This window comes from Panthera leo, chromosome D3 (genome assembly GCF_018350215.1).
Source record: "Panthera leo isolate Ple1 chromosome D3, P.leo_Ple1_pat1.1, whole genome shotgun sequence".
NCBI lineage: Eukaryota > Metazoa > Chordata > Mammalia > Carnivora > Felidae > Panthera > Panthera leo.
The window spans coordinates 32,932,739-32,953,970 of record NC_056690.1 but is presented as its reverse complement, the minus strand read 5'-3'; positions in this window follow the sequence as shown (position 1 = coordinate 32,953,970).

Below are 21,232 nucleotides of genomic sequence, written 5' to 3'. Positions count from 1 at the left end.
ACAAACTGATGGTTGCCAGAAAGGGGGGTGGGGATGGTGAAATAGTAAAGGGGATTAAGAGCATATTTCTGATGGGCACTGAGCAATGTATACAATTGTTGAATCACACCTGTACACCTGGAACTAACACTGTCTGTTAACTATCCTGGAATTAAAAATTCTTTCTAAACTAAATAAAACCCACTGGGTGAGAAACTATTAACAATGTTTTTTTCTCTAGAAAGGAGAACTGGGTGACTGGAAAATGGGGTAGGAGGGAGACTTCTTTCATACATACTCTTTTGACCTTTTGGATTTCATGTCACATGCAAAATTGTTCATATTATTAAAATAAAACCTTGCTTTTTATTTGTTTTTTTTTTTTAATGTTTTAAACATTTTATTTATTTTGAGACAGAGAGAGACAGAGCATGAGCAGCGGAGGGGCAGAGAGAGAGAGAGATACAGAATCAGAAGCAGGATCCAGGCTCTGAGCTGTCAGCACAGAGCCCGACGCGGGGACTCACAAACCACGAGATCATGACCCGAGCCGAAGTCAGACGCTTAACCTACTGAGCCATCCAGGCACCCCTTTATTTTTTGTGTGTGTTTATTTATTTATTTTGAGAGAGAGAGAGAGACAGAACCCAAGCAGGGGAGGAGCAGACAGAAAGGGAGAGAGAGAGAGAATCCTAAGCAGACTCCGCACTGTCAGCACAGAGCCAAATGCAGGGCTCAAACCCATGAACCATGAGATCATGACCTGAACCAGAATCGAGTCAGAGGCTTTACTGACTGAGCCACCCAGGTGCCCAAAATAAAATCTTGCTTTTTAATTGGGATTGTTTGCATAGGTATGTTCAGTTGCTGAAAATTCAGTGAGTTCTATGTTTAGGGTATATGTACTTTTCTGAATGTATGTGTACCTCGTAAAAAGTTTTTAAAAATCAAATAAAATCTGTAGGCAAAGAACAGAGTGCAGGCCACCATTGTCCTTGAGAATGTCCTTGAGCACAGGCCTATGTGCCCTTGAGAAGCCATCTAGATGTGCTTGGACACAGACCAGCTCCAGGCGTCCTCTGCCCCTCCTCTTGTTGCCTTCCTTCTCTTAGTCTTGGAGTCCTCCTGTGTGCACATTCTTAGTACATTCCTACTTTCTAATCTCTCTATGAAGCCAGCAAAGCCTGGAATGTTAACATTTATATTTCAATGGAAAATCATTCATAGCAATTCAGTGACTCAATAAGTAATCTGTCCCAGATTCCTGCCTTTTCGTTGGAAGGCATTGTTCTCTGTTAAAAGCGTTCCATGCTATAGCACTTCAGTTAGAGGGATTATATATCGGGAGTAAGGGGACCTCTTTCTGCTCCTACAGTCTCCTGGGGAATTAGAACATGCTTAAATCAGGTTTTGGAAGCAGACATGCTTTAGCTAACAGTGTATTTGCTGGCACTAGAATGTAATCCCAACAAGGATGGGGATCCTGGAGCCTAGAACAGGGCATGGCACGTAGTGGGAACTCACATGCTTGTTGAATTAATGTTTGTAAGTGAACTGAGCCAAAAGTGACTAAAAAGGCCTGTCCCCTCTCTTTTCTCTTTTTCTGCCACCCACAAGCACAGACACCGCAGTACCAAAACTGCAGTCAGTAGTTTGGTATGTAAAGTAATATTAACAGTCCGTTTGTAAGTATTAATGCCTGATAGTCACAAGGCATCTTATTGATTTTGGTGTTATGAGAGATATGAAAGCATCTTTACATTTCAGTCTTCTATGTCTAACCCCATAAACTCTGGCTCCTAATAGAGTGTGGTGATTGTCAGACAAATCCAGAACAATGGCCAATGAGACACATAAGGACTTTAAAAGAGCGGGCGACCCAAGTGAGGGTTCCAGGATCTAAATAGGTGCACATTTGTGTGACAGAAAGGTTAGGTGATGTGATTTAATCATGTTGTTGGGGACACTAACGTATAGTATGATGCACTGAAGTTGGCAAGAGGAGACGGGTATGTCAGATGAGAGAAGCTGGTGGCTCAGAAAAGGGAGGGAAACACTGAAAATTTTATTTTATTTTACATCAGATTGCTTTAAATAAAGAGTGCTTCCTGGGCGCCTAGGTGGCTCAGCTGAGTATCCTACTCTTGGTTTCAGCTCAGGTCGTGATCTTACGGTTCAAGAGTTCAAGTCCTGTAAAGAGTCCTGTGTCTGGCTCTGTGCTGACATCATGGAGTCTGCTTGAAATTCTCTCTCTCTCTCTCTCTCTCTCTCTCTCTCTCTCTCTCTCTGTGCCCCTCCCCCACTCAAGCTTCTTCTCTCTCTTTCTCTCAAAATGAATAAATTTTTAAAAAGTTTTTTTTAAGGAGTACTCAGGGGCGCCTGGGTGGCTCGGTTGGGCATCCGACTTTGGCTCAGGTCATGGTCTCGTCGTCCACAGGTTCGAGCCCCGCGTCAGGCTCTGTGCCAACAGCTTAGAGCCTGGAGGCTGCTTTGGATTTGGTGTCTCCCTCTCTCTCTCTGCCCCTTCCCCACTTGTGCTCTCTCTCTCTCTCTCTCTCTCAAAAATAAAATTAAAAAACATAAAAAAATTTTAAAGGAGTACTCAGTAAATAAAGATGGAGGTAAAATTAGACACATACATATGAATTTCTGATATTTACTAAAGCAGCCTAAATCAGTGTCACGTTCCCAGGGCCTCTCTGCTGCTTTCAATCATAGCAGCTGATTCTGTGTTGTAGAGAAGGAAAATGAAAACCAGCCTGACACAGATTGCTTGCTGTCAAAGATACAGGGTATTTCAAGACTAAAAAGGAGCTAATTTAAATAAGGGACTCCCATGGGCTGCACTTGTGACAGTGTGAGCATTAAAAAGAAAATAATCATTCTGTAAGGCCCCTGAGTCCATTACAACCTCAAAAGAGGCAAACAGTATGAGGCATGCTTCAGGAAAGCTATATAAATTTCTAATAACAGGTTCAGAAAATGATATGTACTGATAACCCCTGATTACATACCAGGCTTGTATTTTGTTTGACAACTGTCGCCATGCAGTGTGCATCAGGGCATGGAGAGTTGATCTGCTGGTGCAGGACTGACTCTGGGATCCTCTGAGGGGGATAGGGGACCAGGTAGAGGCAGGTGGGGACTATGCAGGGGTAAACTGTTATCGGGGGGAAAATCCATAAAGGCAAAGGAGTGAGTTACCAAGTGGTAAGGAGGTCTTTGGGAATGAGGGTGCCAGCCTGACTCACTGGGCCTCTGCTCCAGTCCTGAGACCCCACACCTGCTCTCTCCCCTATGGCACTGCAGGCCCAGGGCCTGGGATGTGGGATCCAACTCCGTGGCCGATAAGCACCTTTTTAACTCTGCGATGAGGAAGGAACTCCAGCCTATTATATGGGGGCTTGTTTAAGTTGCTTATATAGTTTTGCAATCATTGCACTATTTTATGTATGCTTTGGCTGCTGTTAGGATGGGTGATAGGGTTAGGGATCCTGATATGTTGGGTTCTGAAGTCTGACTTATCAGATGGACAAGTTAATACTTGAGGGTACAGGGCAATTTTGCCTCTGAGAATTATAAAAACTCCCAGTTGAAGTATTTGAAAGAATTAGATATCATACTCAACTATAGTTTGAACTATCTAAGAGAATTTAGTCAAGTTTGGAAATGCTGTTGTTTAGGGGAATTTAATCAGTCAAATTTACACACAGATTGAGTGCTGATTAAAGAACAAGGAGGGGCACATGGGTGGCTCATTTGGTTGAATGGCCCACTCTTGATTTCGGCTCAGGTCATAATCTCACTGTTAGTGAGATTGAGCCCATCATCGGGCTCTGGGAAGACAGTGTGGAAACTGCTTGAGATTTTCTCTCTCCCTCTATCTGCCTCTCCCCCATTCACATGCCTGCACGCTCCCTCTCAAAATAAATAAACATTAAAAAAAATAATAATGAAAAGTTGTATTTGACGTCCCAACATTATTAGGTGGTTGAAAAAATGAGCACGATTTATCAACTGAACATAAAGGTTGAAGAACATTTTGTTTTTAATTTTATAATTTTAGTTCATTAAGTATTGATAAAAAAAAAAAACCACAATCTTCTTTTCTTTTTGGAGAATAATACTGCCTCCCTACCAAACAACACAAATGACAGCCCTCTACCACAGTTTAGTAAAGTAAAGGAGACGCAGTCGCCCATGTCACAGAAAAGGCCAGGCTCCTTTCTCCTAACAACCACATGATTTCTTTTTCTGACTAATCCAATTTTGGAATATTCATACAACAACCATGTTTTCCAGTGGGCTTTTTTTTTTTTTTTTAATTTCCCCTGAAAGGGCATTTTGAGAGAGATGGAGACGGAGACAAAGACAGAGAGGGAGAAAGGGGTGCCTGGGTGGCTCAGTCGGTTAAGTAGCCAACTTAAGCTCAGGTAATGATCTTTTGGTCTGTGAGTTCGAGCCCTGCTTCAGGCTCTGCTTCCGATTCTATGTCTCCCTCTCTCTCTCTCTCTCTCTCTCTCTGCCCTTCCCCTGCTTGCTGTCTCTCTCACGTGCTCTAAAATAATAAACATTAAAAAAAATTTTTTTTTTTAAAGAAGAGAGGGAAGAAGGGAGGGAGAGAGAGAGAAAGAGAGATTCCTATTTAGTACTTGGAGAAATTCATTGAGACTTGGAAGTTCTGGAGATTCTCACCAATGACTTGTTCTTCTTTCTTTCTTTCTTTCTTTTTTTAAAATTATTTATTTATTTTGAGAGAGAGAGAGAGAGAGAGTACGCTAGCTGGGGAGGAGCAGAGAGAAAGAGGGATAGAGGGAACCCCAAGCAGGCTCTGCACTGACAGTGTAGAGCCCAAGGTAGGGGAGTGGGGGCTCAGTCTCACAAACTGTGAGATCATGACCTGACCCAAAATCAAGAGAGTCCGACACTTAACCAACTGAGAACCCAGGTGTCCCCAATGACTTGTTTTTCTGCTTTTAATCAGGCAAGAATGAAGAGTTGCCCTTTGTTGACTAACACCCCCTCCCCCACTTCTTTCCCTCTTGGTTAAGGAAAGACTCAGGAGAGGGGCCCCAGGGACATGCCTTTTATCGTGGTTCCCAGACTTCTAGATTCCACACACCAGCAACGTCTCAAAAAAATTTGTTTTTGTGACCTACATAGATTTGTCAATCATGTATGTGGCCAAGCGAAAAAGAAAAGCAAAAAGAAAGCCCTGCCATTTCCCATCACGATCATTTTATTACAGAAATGACATTTTTGACACCAAAATGCAGAAGGGACATGACTTGGGCTAAGGACATTTTTTTTCACATGAAATACACTTAGCTGAATGAAAATCTCACGGGGCTGTCCCTATTACTCTAGTGTGGGTATAAATGTCATGGGGGCAGACCAGTGCCCACCTGGGAGTTACAGCCCCAGAGAATAGGCTGTGCACTGGGTCCATCCCACAGGTCTTGTCACATGTGTGCAAGGACTCACTCTGTGCCATCTTGGGTCTCCTGTCTCTGACCGCCCCCCCCACCCCCCCACCCCCCCCCCCCCCGCCGCCGCCGCCACCGAGCTGCCTGGCCCTCCTAGCCTCTTAGTGGGCTCAAGTGTCAGCCTCATATTGTTTAAAGTATCTGTGCCCCTCGATTAATGCGCCCCTTGGTTAATGCGCCTTATTATTGTCAGCATTACTTTACTCTCCAAAGTTGTCACGGGGCCAATCGTGAGTCCAAAGACATCATTTGAGCCCTTCCCGTCCCCAGTGGACAGCTTGGAGAGGGAACGCCCTCTTCAGAACTGAGAAGTGACCTCTGTGGGGCCAATGTGCTTCCCTGGGAGGAAATTTAGCATTGTTTTGCTGTTTCTGTCATCTTCCGTAAAAGAATAACCATCCTTCCCAAAGAAAATGGGAAAAGAACAAAACCCTTCCATATATGAAAACACCTCTGTTCTCAGACCACAAGTATTTTCCATGTGTGTTATCCAACTCATGCAGAGATGAGGACTTCTAAACTCTTCCCGAAAAGTTCCTAATCCATTTGATTACTAAAGGAAAGTTATATTAGAGACTCCTCAAAAGCTACCTAATACATTTAATTACTAAAAGGAAGTTGTTAGAGTTTTCTCTAAATTAGGAAAAATCAAAAACTAATTTTTAAAGTCCAGTGTGCTTCACTTTCCTTTAAAGATTTTCAATTTGTATATTAATGTTTTATATGACCTCTTCCAATTAGATTATCAGTGCCATGACTGGGCAAACATCTACGACATATTCATTCAACAAATGTTTTGTTTGTTTGTTAAAGATTTATTTATTTTTGAAAGAGAGCATAAGCATGGAAGGGGCAGGGGGCCAGGGAGGGACAGAAGATCCGAAGTGGGTTCTGCGCAGATAACAGCTAGCCCGATGAGATCATGACCTGAACCGAAGTCAAAGGTCAGCTGCTCAATGGACTGAGCTACCCAGGCGCTCCCTCAACAAATGTTTTTAAAGTATGTGCTATGTGCCAACCATAGCTTTGGAGGCACGATGATGAAAACTCACCCTTTTCCATCAAGGGGCTTCAGGATTTTAACAGGGAGAAACAGACATGTTGATGTGTTCCCAGTGCTTTCTTAATTACCTAGGCAGGTACAAAGGAACCCGAGGTGGGCATCATCAGTTCTCCCCGGGAGATGGCAGGGAGGGACCACACCCCCTCATCGGGGAGGGAAGGAGACGAGGGGAAGGCAAGTGTGATCAGCAGACCAGGTGGTGAGGGGTCTGGGTGTCCTGCGGGCAGGTGAGGCTGTGCTAGTTATTAAGTCATTGCCTCGCAGCTCAGCACCGCCCTGCTCTGCTCTGCAGTTTGAGGCCAAGGTCAAGGCTCTGCAAATACACTTCCCTTTGCCAGCTGGCTCCCCATTAGGACCCACCAGTGGGAACACTGAGAGGACACTGGAAGGCTTGAGGAGGGAATGGCCACCTGCTGGCCTGCTGTTCTTGTTACCATCACACTGGCAGACTCCCAGCTCTTTTCCAGACCCCCAAACCAGTCTGCCCCTGTCTTGCAGAGGTGACAGCACCACCAGGCAGCAGTCTGGCCTCAAGGCCCCTCTTCCACGCCTCTGCCCTGCCTGTGCAACAGCTCTCCATGGAGGCCCAGCTCCCCGCCTCAGGCCACCCCTCCCAGCTGGCAGGTTCTGGTGATCCGGCCTCTGCCTTGTTTCCTGAGCCAGCCCCCACTATCTCTGCTCACTAAACACTTTTCTGTGTTTGCCTTCTTACCTGCACAGCCAATTTTCTACACTGAATTTTCTCTAGTGAAATGCCTAGGGTTGTCTCTGCTGTCCCAAGAACCATGATCCATGTCATATCGGGTGTGAGTGGTCCAAGAAAACAAACTTTTAAAGGTCAGAATATGGGATCGATACGGATGTGTTTGGCCTTGAATGCAGTGCTGAAGTTCTTCCTGATGAAAATGGGACGCCAGTAATCTGCAGCATATGACGGCATCACTAGTAGTGAAATGATCGCCAGTGGTTCGTCGTGAGGAAGTGTCTACTGATGTGCCTGAAAGGACCAGTGGCCACTGCGCTTGATGGTTCAACAGCAACAAACATTACTGTGATGGTGGGATGCTGGCCACTTCTCTCTGCGCTGGAGACCTTACCGAAGGAATACAACCACGCCTCTAGCTGATTTTGAGCAAGGAATCCAGCATCTGGGAGCATGGCTGGAGGAGCAGGAGATTAGGAGTAATAGATTAGGAGTCTATTGCCAACTCGATTCAGTGACTTCCTACTGGTTTGAATATGTTTGAGAAAGTTCATCGTGGAATACTGAATGCTTCTGAATATTTTTATTACTTTTTTTTTTAATACAGTGACTTAAACCTAGCAAACTATACGTGCCTGGACTTGGGGGTCCCTGCTATTGGACTTGGGGTCCCTACTATTGATACATAGGCAAGAAAATGCTTTCTCAGTGCCCTCTCTGTAGCTTATCTCAGAGACTTTGATTCCTAGAGTTGGGAGAGATCATCAGCCCCTCTTACAACACCCCTGCCTCATTCGCTCCTACCCAAGGCATCCAATGACGCACTTTCTGGTTTTCTGCAGCCCATCCCAATTTTTAATAGCTCTAACTGGGAGAATTTCCAGATCTTGAGCAATGTTTGCCTCACTGTAACTTTCTACTATTAATCCTAGTTTTGTCCCAAGGAATTATGTAGATTAATTCTAGCTCAGGGGTGGATCCAGAATTAGTGGAGCTGATCTTATTCAACTTGGGGTGGGGGGGAGGGCTCTCCTTCAGAAAAAAAAGAATAACAATGATGAACATGATATTAGGTGGAAGTCTTCAAAGAAGATAGCACAGGTGGGGGGCCCAGAAGCTTCTATTCCATGAAAGCCATAGCAAATCCACTTCTGTTCCAATCTCTTTTCCTGAGACTTCTTCATGTTACCTCTTTCTCCACCATGCTGAGAGGTTTTTCCTTCTCCAAGATAAGCATCCTTCGTTGACCCAATTGTTTCCTTGGACGTATTCAGATTTGTCACGGACCCTCCTAAAAAATGGTTGCATAAAACAGTCACTGCCTCTGGAGAAGGAAAGTGGGAGACAGTGTCCGAGCTGAGAGGAGACCTGTCAATACATGCCCTCATGAAGACTTTGTGTCATGAGCATGCATGGCTGCACAATGAAATGCCTTTAGTCACAAATTTAAGCAAATAACTTTTTCGAGCATGTCAAAAACTGAATAACACACTCCAGGATGACCTACCCAGCCAGAGTACAATTGGAGTCTAACCTACATGACTCTAAATATCAGGGAATCCTAACATTTCGGGGTGCTGGTCCCACAAGTGCTAGGGAACCCTAGGCACTCACTCCGCACTTGCACAGTTACTCTTTGAGACCTAAACAGAGGAATTTCCACTGACCCCAGTGAAATTTTCCTTTGCCAAGCTGTCCACAAAATTCCTTGAAGCCTTTTTCTATCATCTGCTGTGAATTACCCCTCTTAGGTTTGCCGTCTGGAAAACTGACACATGCTTTTGTTCACTCAGCTCTAAAATCATTAAGGGCCTCTCAGATTCGAAGACAAAGAAAGCCAAATAATTGTACAATGTGACTAGGTCTATAGCCAGTCAGAGAGTAGAGCCGCCAGGACCTGGGGGCCTGGGGAGGTAGAGGTGAGGAAGGCTAAGAGTGGAAAAATACTGAATGCTGAGTCAGAGCGGAGAGTAGTGTCTTCAAGGCCCCCAGACCAGGTGGTCTTGGCAGAGGTCCTGAGAAAGGCCTCATCTGAGACAACCCCCCCCCCCACAAAAAGAGGCCTGGAAGTGGGGGTGTTTGGGCCAGGCTTGCAGATATGCCTCAGAGCAGGGCAGGGGTGGGGGGTGGGGGTGCAGCACGGTGGGGCTTGCCTCTGAGTCTTTGCAACACTGTCCAGAAAACTGCAGTGCCCTGGCTGAGCACCAAGTCTAGCATGGGTAGGGCAGAGCCTACCCCTTATGAGACCTGCCAGGTAAAACTTTGTAATTGCCTGTAGTCTGGTCTGAAAACATCACACGTTGAAACTTGGCCTGGAGCCAGACTCCTCAGGCTAAAGTTAGAATAAAACATGATGTCTCAACCTCAGCGTTATTAACATTTTGAGCTGGATGATTCTTTGTTGGGGAGGGAAGGGGGCTATGCTGTGCATTGTGGGATATTTTACAGTATCCTTGGCTTCTATCCACCAGATGTTAATAGCACTCCCCACATCGTGACAACCCAAAGTGTCTCCAGACATTGCCAAATGTCCCCTGAAGGACAAAATCACACTGGTTGAGAACACTGAAACAGAGGAACATAGTACCTCTGAGACTTGTGTTACTCAGAATTCTACTTCTGTAAATCTGCTTCCGTCTACCTTTCAGGCATTGCCCTGGGAATGTTTCTTCTGCCTAAAATATCCTTTCTTTCCTTGTCTGGTTGTGGACACCTACTCTTCCTCTCACCTCTCCATGAAGTCTTTCCTGACCACACTCCAGCGTGGGTCTTGTCTTTGTACAGCTTCGGACTGTGCTTCTATTATTATAGTCTTAGTCTGTCTGCAACACATCCATCCACACAGGTCTGGCACTCAATAGGCCAGTTGTATATGTTGGAGAGAGTGGACTTAGACAAGAGGAACCAATAGTTTTCAAAGGAGACTGAAAAAGGAGTTGCCACAGTCATGCAAAAAATATACCAGCAGATATTGAGGTCCTGGACACAAAGAGTAGAGCACTACAAGAAGAAGTCACCCCCAGAGTGAAATGCTGTTGAGAATTGAAGTAGGAAAAAAGATTAAAAAGTCTCTTGTATGCAGCACTCAGAAGGGCACTGGCGACATTCATGAAAGCAGGTGAGGCGGGTGACACAGGAAGCCACATGCCCTGCAGCAGGTTGAGGGGCAGCTGGCTGGCTGGGCACTGAGGAGAGGGAAGTCTCTTTCAAGGAGATCCAGACACAATGGGAAGGTGGTGACTAGAAGGGGTGCAAGGTCAACAGAAGACATTTAAGAAGAGGCAGACATCATGGGCGGGGCAAGGAGGAAGAAATAGTCGGTGGAAATGGATGTAGGGAGTAAACATACCAGAGAGAGGAAGTAATTGATGAGGTGAGGTCCAGAGGGAAATTGGAGGGAATGGGTCCAGAGCACAATAGGGAGGAAACAGAGAAGTGCATCTTTTGAAACAGGAGAAAATGAGTACAGGGGAAGGGTGCTGTGTGTTACCATGATGAATTACTTCTTAGTGCATTTGGACTTAGTGCAATAGGGCATTTGGACAGTGAGCAGAGGTTTGGAAACATCAGTGAAGGGGAGAGGAAAAGCATTGTTGGGAAGCACCAAAGTCGAGGGAATGGAAAGTGGCCAACATTAATGAGCACCTACTATGTGCCAGATCTTTTAGCTGTTACTTCATTTACTGCTTGTGACTGCCCTATGAAGTTGGTGTGATATCACTTTATAGATGACCAGAAAGTGAAGTGAAAGAGATAAGGTCTCAGGTAAAGCCTGATGTCCTAGCGAGTAGCATACCTGGACCCTGAGCCTACGTTGGGTCTGAAGTCATATCCTTTGCGGTGCTCCACTCTTGGAGGTATCAGGACAGTTAAGATAGTGGGAATAGGTGCAGGACAGAAAGAAGTATGGACAGTTCAGACAGGGAGTGGAATATGGGAATGGGAATGAACACATTGGAGGCAGGAGGTCAAGAACCTCCGAGACTACTGCAGTCTGTCGTTCTTTTAAACGTTGGCAAAATCTGGAAAAATGGGATAGGCCGAGGGAGGGTTAAAAAACTATAATCCTGGAGATGGACTCTGCAAAATGTGCATGATGACCTTGAAGTTAACACCCTGAGGACGGTGGAGTTGCTGTGTGGGAGGGATCTCCTTGGAGTTGGGGTCTCCCCTGAAGTCAGAAGAGCAAGGTGTAAAATGTGAAGGGATGAGGGAACACTAACCTCCTTCTCCCCACCCCCATCCTTCTGTCCTCACTCACATACCCCAGGCCCTAGAGATGCAGAAGAGTTTCCAGAAGGGGTGCTTTATTGCTAGAGACAGCCTGCTTTCACTTAGGACCAGAAGAAAGAGGAAGAGCTTTCTGTGAAGATGCTGAGTTTGTGTGTGTGTTGAGGGCAGGGGTTTAACAGAGAAATGGGTACATTGGGGTGGGGGTGGGGGTCTCAATGAGAAAGCCTGTCACAGTAGCAGCAATGGGAGGAGGGTGCATGAGAAACAAAGATGGGCCCAAAGCCCAAAAAGAGAGTAGGCTTCTACCTGTTTTGCTTTCGGGGCTGATCTAAGCTTTGGACAGTAGTAACCGTGAAGTGCTCAGACACAAACTGCTTTAGTCCACACCTCTTGTCCTCCTTTCAGATGGACACACACCATTTAAAAATAAACATACTGAGGGGCGCCTGGGTGGCTCAGTCGGTTAAGTGTCCGACTTCGGCTCAGGTCACGATCTCGCGGTCCGTGAGTTCGAGCCCCGCGTCAGGCTCTGGGCTGATGGCTCAGAGCCTGGAGCCTGCTTCCGATTCTGTGTCTCCTTCTCTCTCTGCCCCTCCCCCGTTCATGCTCTGTCTCTCTCTGTCTCAAAAATAAATAAATGTTAAAAAAAATTTTTAAACAAAAATAAAAAAAAAATAAACATACTGAGGCGCTGGGTGGCTCAGTCGGGTTGAGCATCCCACTTCAGCTCAGGCATGATCTCAGGGTTCAGTTCCTGAGTTCGAGACCCATAACAGGCTTGCTGCTGTCAGCGTAGAGCCTGCTTTGGATCCTCTGTCTCTCTCTTTCTCTGTCTCTGCCCCTCCCCTCTCGCACTCTCTCTCAAAAATAAATAAACATTAAAAAAAAAAAAAAAAAAAGAACAACCATACTTAAGAGGAGTTACCCAAGCCCCGTCCAAATACATTGAAATTTCAGGTTAATTTATCACACGCATGCCCAATTCTCCTTCAACGTCCTGAGCTACTCTAAGAGGACAAGGTCATTGCCTGATAAATCACATCTCTTTTCCCACTCCCAGGCACCACAGAGTATTTATTCTAAAGACATTTGATTCTTAATGATCTTAGAATATGGGGAAGCTATGAACCATTTCTGCTGCTGCAGTGTCTGAGTACTGAGCAAATCTTTCCCTGCCTCGGCCTTTTCCGTAGAGCCCATGGAACAACTGGCAGGGAAGACAATTTCCCCAGACTGGGGTGGGAGTTGAGGGGTGGGGTGAGAGGGATTTGCAATCACTCAAAGGGTCTCTTGTGCCAAAAAGAGCCTACAGATCAAGATTTGAGGACCTGGAAAGATAAGCAAGTCTGGGCTGATGTTGCTGTCCCCCCATTCACCTCCCTTTCCTTCCCTCCTCTCCCAACAGCAGGTACACCCATTGGAAGTCCCACTAGCCTTAGGACAAGACTGAGAATGCACTTTTGGAAAAATATGATCCTGTCCTCTATCTTTGCTTTATATACCCCCTTCATCCGCATTTTGTGTGGCAGACCATTTGATCCAAAATAATTTGGTTAAAAAGTTGATCCAGGGGCGCTTGGGTGGCTCAGTCAGTTAAGTGTCAGACTTCAGCTCAGGTCATGATTTCACAGTTCATGAGTTCAAGCCCCGAGTCACGCTCTGTGCTGACAGCTCAGAGCTCGGAACCTGCTTTGGATTCTGCGTCTCCCTCTCTCTCTCTGCCCCTCCTCCACTTGTGCTCTGTCAAAAACAAATAAACATTTAAAAAAAAAACATTAAAAAAAAAAAAAGAACTAGCTGATCCGAAACAAAAATTTAGTTTACACAACAAATCACTGCTGGAAAATGTGTCATCGACTATTCTTATTTTTTCAGCGTTACTGAGGCATAATTGACAGGTAAAATTGTAGGATATTTAAAGTGTATAATGTGATGATTTGATACATCTATATGTTATGAAAGAGCTTCCCCCCTCCATTGAGTTAATTAACACATCACCTGATATACTTACCTCCTCCTTTTTTTCTGATGAGAACATTGAAGTTCTATGGTCTTAAAAAAAAATTCAGTTCTACAAGACACTCTCATCAGCTATATTCACCATGTTAATACATTAGATCTTCCAATCTCATTCATCTTATAGCGGAAAAGTTTTAACCTTTTACCAACCTCTCCCTATTTCCCCCAACCCCCAGGCCGTGGCACCACTGTTCCACTCTCTGTTTCTATGAGTTGGACTGTTTTTTTCAGATTACACATATAAGTGACACCATGCTTTCTGTCTGGCTTTTTTCACTTAGTATAATACCCACCAGGCTCATCCATGTTATCAGAAATGACAGGATTTCCTTCATGTTAAAGGCTGAACTATGATCTATCTATCATCTATCTATCTACCTACCACATTTTCTTTATCCATTCATCTGTTAACACTTAGGTTATTCGCATACTATTATGAATAATGATGTATTATTTTTAAAATTTCTTATTTGAATTCTTTTTTATTCATTTTAGGCAAATAAGAATCTATGTTTTTGGTAACATCTTTTTATATAAATTTATTTAAATCTTTGTAAAAATGTTTTTAATGTGTATTTATTTTTTGAGATAGAGACAAAGTGCGAGCGAGGGAGGTGCAGAGAGAGAGGGAGACACAGAATCCGAAGCAGGCTCCAGGCCGTCAGCACAGAGCCGGATGTGGGGCTTGAACTCACAGACCACAAGATCATGACCTGAACCAAAGTCAGACACTTAACCAACTGAGCCACCCAGGTGCCCCTGTTTTTGGTAACATCTTGACAAATCTTTTAATTTTGCAAATCAGTTGGAAATGAATGTTTCCAATCATCTGTTCACGTTTGCATAATTTTTCTTGCACAGTGGGAAGGGGTGTATTAGATTTAGAAATGTTTAAAGCCATTGTGACACAGACAAGTGGTGCTGGCTTGAGTTGTTGTTCCAGCAAGCAGAAGGAGATAGAAACTCCTTGATTCAGCTGGACTTTATGCCTAAGATTTCTGTTCATCCTGCTGGGCAAATTTTAGAGTCCTTTCAGTGTATTTTCTACATGCTCACATTGCAAAATAAGGAGTGTGTTCTCTTTGGCGCTGCTTAAATCTGGACTCTACCACAAACATGTACATTCTTCTGGAGGGCAGCTAGAGAGTAGCCGTGTCAGTGGCCTGTTGAATTCCTCAAAGTCTGTGCTCTGCAGTAGCCCTGAGACAGGTTTGTTTTAATGATGCTCTTACTGTGGGTGGGGTCATGCAATACCTAGCTATTCAAACTCTGGCTTAACCTTAACAATACGGCCTCAGAATGCATCTCCTTGTTTTTGTTTCTGAGATTTAGGGATCAATGGATGGTACCCGTTTTCTCTTTTTCCCGTTTCCAGAAGGCTTCACCTTTAATCACAAAACTATTTGGAATCCTGGGGAAATATGCTCCCACCTTACGTAAAACCATTTTATAAGACACAAAGTGGATACAACAGTCCATCGACATGAAATAAGAAAATTAAGGGTGCCTGAGTGCTCAGCCGGTTAAGCGTCTGACTCTTGGTTTCAGCTCAGGTCATGATCTCGAGGTTTTGTGAGTTTGAGCCCCACATCAGGCTTTGTGCTGGCGGCACAGAGACTGCTTGGGATTCTCTCTCCTCTCTCTCTCTGCCCTTCCCCCCACTCATGCTGTCTCTGTCTCTCTCAAAATAAATAAACTTCAAAAATTTAAAAAAAAAAAAAAGAAGAAGAAGAAGAAAACTAGAACCCCTGCAACTTGAGGGTTCAAGTATGTCATTTGTTACAAATGTTAGAAAGCACTGCAAATAGCAAACAAAAGGCAAATCAAGTTCCGGAATGCGGAAGACATGAGAACAATGCTCATGATATAAATATGAAGACTTTTTTTCCCTAAGTAATGAAAAGTAGGATTGACTTTGTAGAAGTTAACTTTAACAACTTCAAGAGACCTCTCATATCGGAATAAAAGAAATATCTTTGTTTTACTTTGCTTTCTGCCTCTGGTCTCAATGATGGTCCCCCCACAATCACCATTACCTCCAAAAGAAATAGGCTTTGAAGGGAGAGTCAAATGAGTCAGGGAGTTGTTTAGTGTCCTCGAGGATGGTATTTGTGCAGAGGAAACAGGTGGCTTTGGTCTTATAATTAATATTTATTACTAAGTTTCTAGTTCAACTTAATTCATATTTTGTTTAGCAAATTTAAACAGTCACTTCTAAAAAGTGATTTTTTATTATAATATGATTGTTTTGTTAAGTGCATTTAATTTTTTAGATTACATTTATACATTTAATGTATATGTGTTCACCGACAATCCCTTAACATGGAGATCCTGGGATTATGAGTTTGGTTCTCTTTAGTATTTCTTCACTTAATTCTACATCCTACATTTCTTCATTTAATTCACTTAATTTCTTCACTTAAAAGATGCTCATCCACTGAAGGAACAACGCTCAACCCAATTCCAGGAAGACAAGGTGTCTGCTCCAGGCTTTTGAACTTGATGCCATTCTGCTTCATTTTCACATTCTTCCTATTGCTGGGACCACAGCTCTCACTGATGTGACAGTGACACTTGATTGAATTCTGTACCTGTCCCCTGGATTTTGTCTGACTCTGCAAACCAATTTCCAAAGACAACCTAATGACAATCTGTTGCTACGCTCATCTACCAGTTTTCCCATCCTCTTTCTCTTAAGCCCTACATGATATTTTCCCCTGTCCAGAGACATTTCCAACTCAACTCAGTGGTGGCCACCTTCCAGGTGCAAAGCCACCAACTGAAATAACTGATAATATAGAACTGATAATACAGAATCACCCTCTCTTCTTGTTTCCCTGAACACCAAGAGCCACTATGTCATGAAGATATGCCTGTTGAATAAATGAACGCATGAATGAATAAACAAATGATATCTATGGGGATAAATCCACACAAAAATATGAAATTTATCTTTGTTTTATTTTCCTCTTAAATTGGTTTCCTCTCTTGGCAGAAGAGACTCAAACGTTAATACTGATCAAAATATTTCCTTTTTGTGAGAGACGGGTAGAATGCACATATCTCATTTAAATCTCATATTCATCCTTCAAAGTGAAAAATATGCTAGCTTAAAAGCAATGGCTGCCTTAGAAATGAAAATTCTTGAGATTCTTTATTTGCTAGCTTTCCTCTGTCAGCTATATATTCCCTAAAGGTATATGGTGATGTGCTCTCTCTCTCTTCATGTGTGTATAAACACAATTTTTAACTGTACTAAAAAGTACTTTCTTTTTTTAAGTTCAGATTAGATTTTTTAAAGTTTAGGGGCATTTGGGTGGCTCAGTCGGTTGAACATGAGTTCGGCTCAGGTCATGATCTCACAGTTCATGGGTTTGAGCCCCATGTTGGGCTCTGTGCTGACAACTCAGAGCCTGGAGCCTGCTTTGGATTCTGTGTCTCCCTCTCTCTCTCTCTGCCCTCCCCCCACTCTTTTATGTTCTCTCTCTCAAAAATAAATAAACAAACATTTTTAAAGTGTAATATAAAACATGGCCTTAGGGGCGCCTGGGTGGCTCAGTCAGTTAAGCCACCAACTCTTGATTTCCACTCAGGTCATGATCTCATGATTCTTGAGATTGAGCCCGGTGTTGGGATCTGTCCTGAGCATGCTTGGGATTCTCTTTCTCTGCCTCTCCCCTGCCTGCATGTGCACGCTTTCTCTCTCTCTCTCTCCCTCTCTCTCTCAAAATGAGTTAATTAAAAAAAAAAAATGCCTTAATTAAAACATGACGATTTTGATTATTGCCAGAAACTCCATTTTAATAAACTTAATCTGCCTTCCAAAGGCAGGTGAACTGTTTAAGGGGCTTCATGCAACAAAGTTGGTTCAGGAAGCTTGTTATTTGTTACTCTAGGCATTGGAGCCGATGCAGACTATTATCACTAACGAGGGAGTACTTAAGATACTCTTAAGGAAGAAGGAAATGTGAAAAATGGACTGCAAGGTGAAGAAAGATCTGGCAGGACTGAGCACATTCGTGCACTTCCCCCTTTCTGCAGTTACCAAAACAACCCGAAAAAGAAAGTGCAAGTATGAACACTTGAAAAGCCAGCGACTGTGTGATGAAGACATAAAGCTTCGAGAGGAATTGCCTGACTCAGTGCTGGTCAGTGTTCCATCCACTTCAAAAATGTCAAGTGTTTTGATAATTGGATTAAATGCAACAGAATCTCACCGTGTCTTCCTCTCAAATGTTATTAATAACTTCGTAGCGTTTTGTAAGTACTATCAAACAAACTTTCTCCACCGTAATGTAACAATGCCTTTTTAGGTTAAAAAAAAAAAAAAAAAAAAAAAAAAAAAAAAAAGCTTTGCAAATGGAGCATAAGCTTTCAATAAAAAGGAGCAGAAACATTTGCCTGAAAACAATCCAGTTTTAAAATACAGGCAGATGGAAGAGTTTGTTAGCATGGTCCCATCTCCATTCCTTTTCAACCCCAAGAACCTTCCCCCAGCAGAGAGACCTGAGGGTGAATTATCCTAAGGGGAAAGGGATACGTACCAGGAGAAGAACTCAGAACAAAGCATGCCCATTTGGTCAGTGCTGACGAAGAAAATACAAATTTTGAAAAAGATATGATGAGGCAGAGGTTGTGTCCCTCCCACCACCGCCTCCTCCCCGGGAGATCGGAGATCCGGATGGCGTGAGACACAGAAGGAGCACTGCTGTGACGGAAGAGTTAAAGCTTAAAGCCAGCCACGCTGCCCCCTCCCGCAGAAGGGCGGAGCTGGGGGGTAGCGGGGGAGGAGGACTTTTCCTGGAAAACTTTAGGAAGCCTGGGCCCCTTCCTGGCAGGACCTGGGAAGCGTGCACGGACCTGATTTCCTTCCACACGACACCAGCTTGGGGAGGGTGAGCCAGTAAAGGGGAAAATGTCCAAACTGGAAAGACCAGGCTGGGAACGTCCCCTGGGGAGCATCCCATAGCGCCAGTGCCCCGGAGAGGGGTTGCCCGAGACCCGAAGGGACCTGGGGGTTAAGGAAAAAAACTAGCACGGTCTGTCAATACCCCAGATTACGATGGCCAAGGCTGTCAAAGGAAGGAATGATCATAGTGGCCTGGATGGAGCAGGTCTCATATCAGCATCAGCTAGCATAAGACAGAGAGAGGTTCAAAGGGCAAGAGTCCTCTTCCACGGCTGAGCCCCCTTTGTATGGACCCACCTAGGGAAAGCAGGGAGAGCTCAAAGCTGAATTAATTGAATTGTGAACTTGAAAAAGTCTGAAAACTCAGACATGTCTGAATTGTCCTGGAAGTAACTTTTCTGCCATCGGGTAGGAGAGGAAGCTAGAGAGGGAATCCAGTTATGGGGAAATAAAGAGAGTTGCACGTAATACCTCTGGGTCCATGGGTTGTGAAATCTCATCTACTCTGCTAGAATCATCAGTGTCATGAACTTCCTCATGCAGAATTTCAGGTGCATGGAACTGGAAATATTGGACATTTATTTTACAAGACTGAGGTCTTGCATGTTAAGATTAGGTTAACAGAATGAAAGTTAGCAGGTTAAGGTTAGGTTAACAGAAATTGAAGTACAATTTCATGAAGCTTTGTTGTAGATCTCCAGGATCCACAGTAGTAAGACCGACAGACATAGCATGGAAATAAGCAGTGAGTGGAAAGCACAGCAAAGAGGAAACAGGTGTTCCAGAAAAACTTTGCAAAATTCTGAAAGCCAGCACACCTGGTGAATTCTCAGGGCTTATCTGGTACAAGGTCACACTCAGCAGGAGGGGTAATGACCCCATTGACCTCTTCCTCAGTGGGAATGATGACCTGGAAGTTTTTTCCAGAGTAAGAAAAAGCATCTCCAGTTTTACAGTGGAAGTAAATGAGGAGAGATAACCTTCAGAGGATGTTTTTTATAGACAATTCTGCTGGAACAGAGTTTTGCAAGGTCTCCAAGAATGGTTCTTTGTTGTGGAGCCATGCATAGAACATTGGGTGATATTTAAATACAGAGCATGTGTTGGTAATCACCTGTCTGACTTAATTTAGTGAGAAGTTGTGGGGTTGGTTGACTTTGATTATTGCATAAGTGACCCCCTGCACAGCTTGGCAGGGAGCTGGGTGGTAGAGTGTTGGCTCTGTTGTTGCATCCTGGAGAGCCAGACTCCCTATGGCCTTCTACAAGGCCTCTTAGCTGAGAAAAGCTCTCTGTAGCCCTAAGTGTGGTGATGAACCTCTTTAACTCCCAACTGTATCAATTTGCTAAAGCTGCAAAGTACCCCAGACTGGGTGGCTTAAAAACAGAAATGTATTTCCTCACAGTTCTGGAAGTGAGAAGTCCAAGGTCAAGGTGTCCACAGCTTTGGTTTCTCCTGAGGCCTGTCTTCTTGGCTTCCCTTTTCTTATAACAGCATCAGTCATACTGGATTAGGGCCCATCCTACGAACCTCATTTTAACATGATTACCTATTTAAAGGCCCTATCTCCAATGTGTCTGTAGACACATTCTGAGGTGCTGTGGGTTAGGACTTCAACACGCGAATTTGGGGGGAGACAAAATTGAGCCCTTAACACCAAATTTCCACACCTGAGGCCAAGAATGGTCAAATGTTTACCCTGGGCCTACTTCTAGGGATTCAGATGAGATGAAAGGACAAAGCTCGTCAAATGTCCTAATCAGTGAGTCTTGGCCTCCAAGAATCAGATCAGATTTCAAAATAACCTGGGAAGCTAGAGAAGTAGGTAGAGTAGAAAAACATTGTTGACATTTTATTTAGGCCCTGCTTTGTTCCAGAAAGGACTTGAGGCGAGGGGACTCCCAGATTAATAAGGATATAAAGAGTAAGGCAAAAGGAGATAGTCTGTCATGAGTGCCCATCTACTCTCTCACTGCCTCCCTCCCCCCCTCTATTCTTTGACTGCGTTTCACATCCTGGTGACCAGAGTGCCCACTGAGGCTGCACCCTCAGGGTGGGGGTGGAAGGGACAGTTAAGAAGTAGCTTTTCAAGGCAGAGCACTGTACTCTAGGGGCTTACCAAAGTAAATGTGATTTCCCAGGGCCTCTGAAAGAGGTAACTAGCAGACTAGCATATAGGTCATGATGGTGAAGAACTATTTTGTGTTTCCACAGAGAATCATCAGTAAAGCACGAGAAACTTGGATAATCCATTAGAAAAAGCTGGTTTCAGTATTCAATGATTAACAGATATTTACTAAACTCCTACTATATGCCCAGCAACATGTGGATCACTTTATGGTACACTGGTGAGCCAGTCTTTAAAAATAGTAGCAAACACACTAGTACCAAATACATGTATATTAACGTATATAATACATAACAAAAACCCTGTTGTTTAAAAAATATAATTTATTGTCAAATTGGCTTACATACAACACCCAGTATTCATCCCAACAAGTGCCCTCCTCAATGCCCATCACCAGTTTCCCCTCTCTCCCACCCAAATACCCTATTTTTTGAGGAGCAATTAAAACTGAGGCAAAGAAGGTTATTTGTAACTTACTCAAATCCACATAGCATGGAAGAAATGAGGCCAATATTTTGACTTAGGAAAATCTGGCTGGCTCCAAACTTCATTCTGGTAAAAAACCACCTGATTCTACCTTAAGATATCTGGAAGTTAAGCAATGAAGTTATGAAGTCTTTTTCTCTAGATGTTTAGATAGGCTGAGGTCCATAAGAGCTTATCTAAAGATGTAATTGAGCTCCTAGATTGGTCCAGGACAGACGGTAGCACG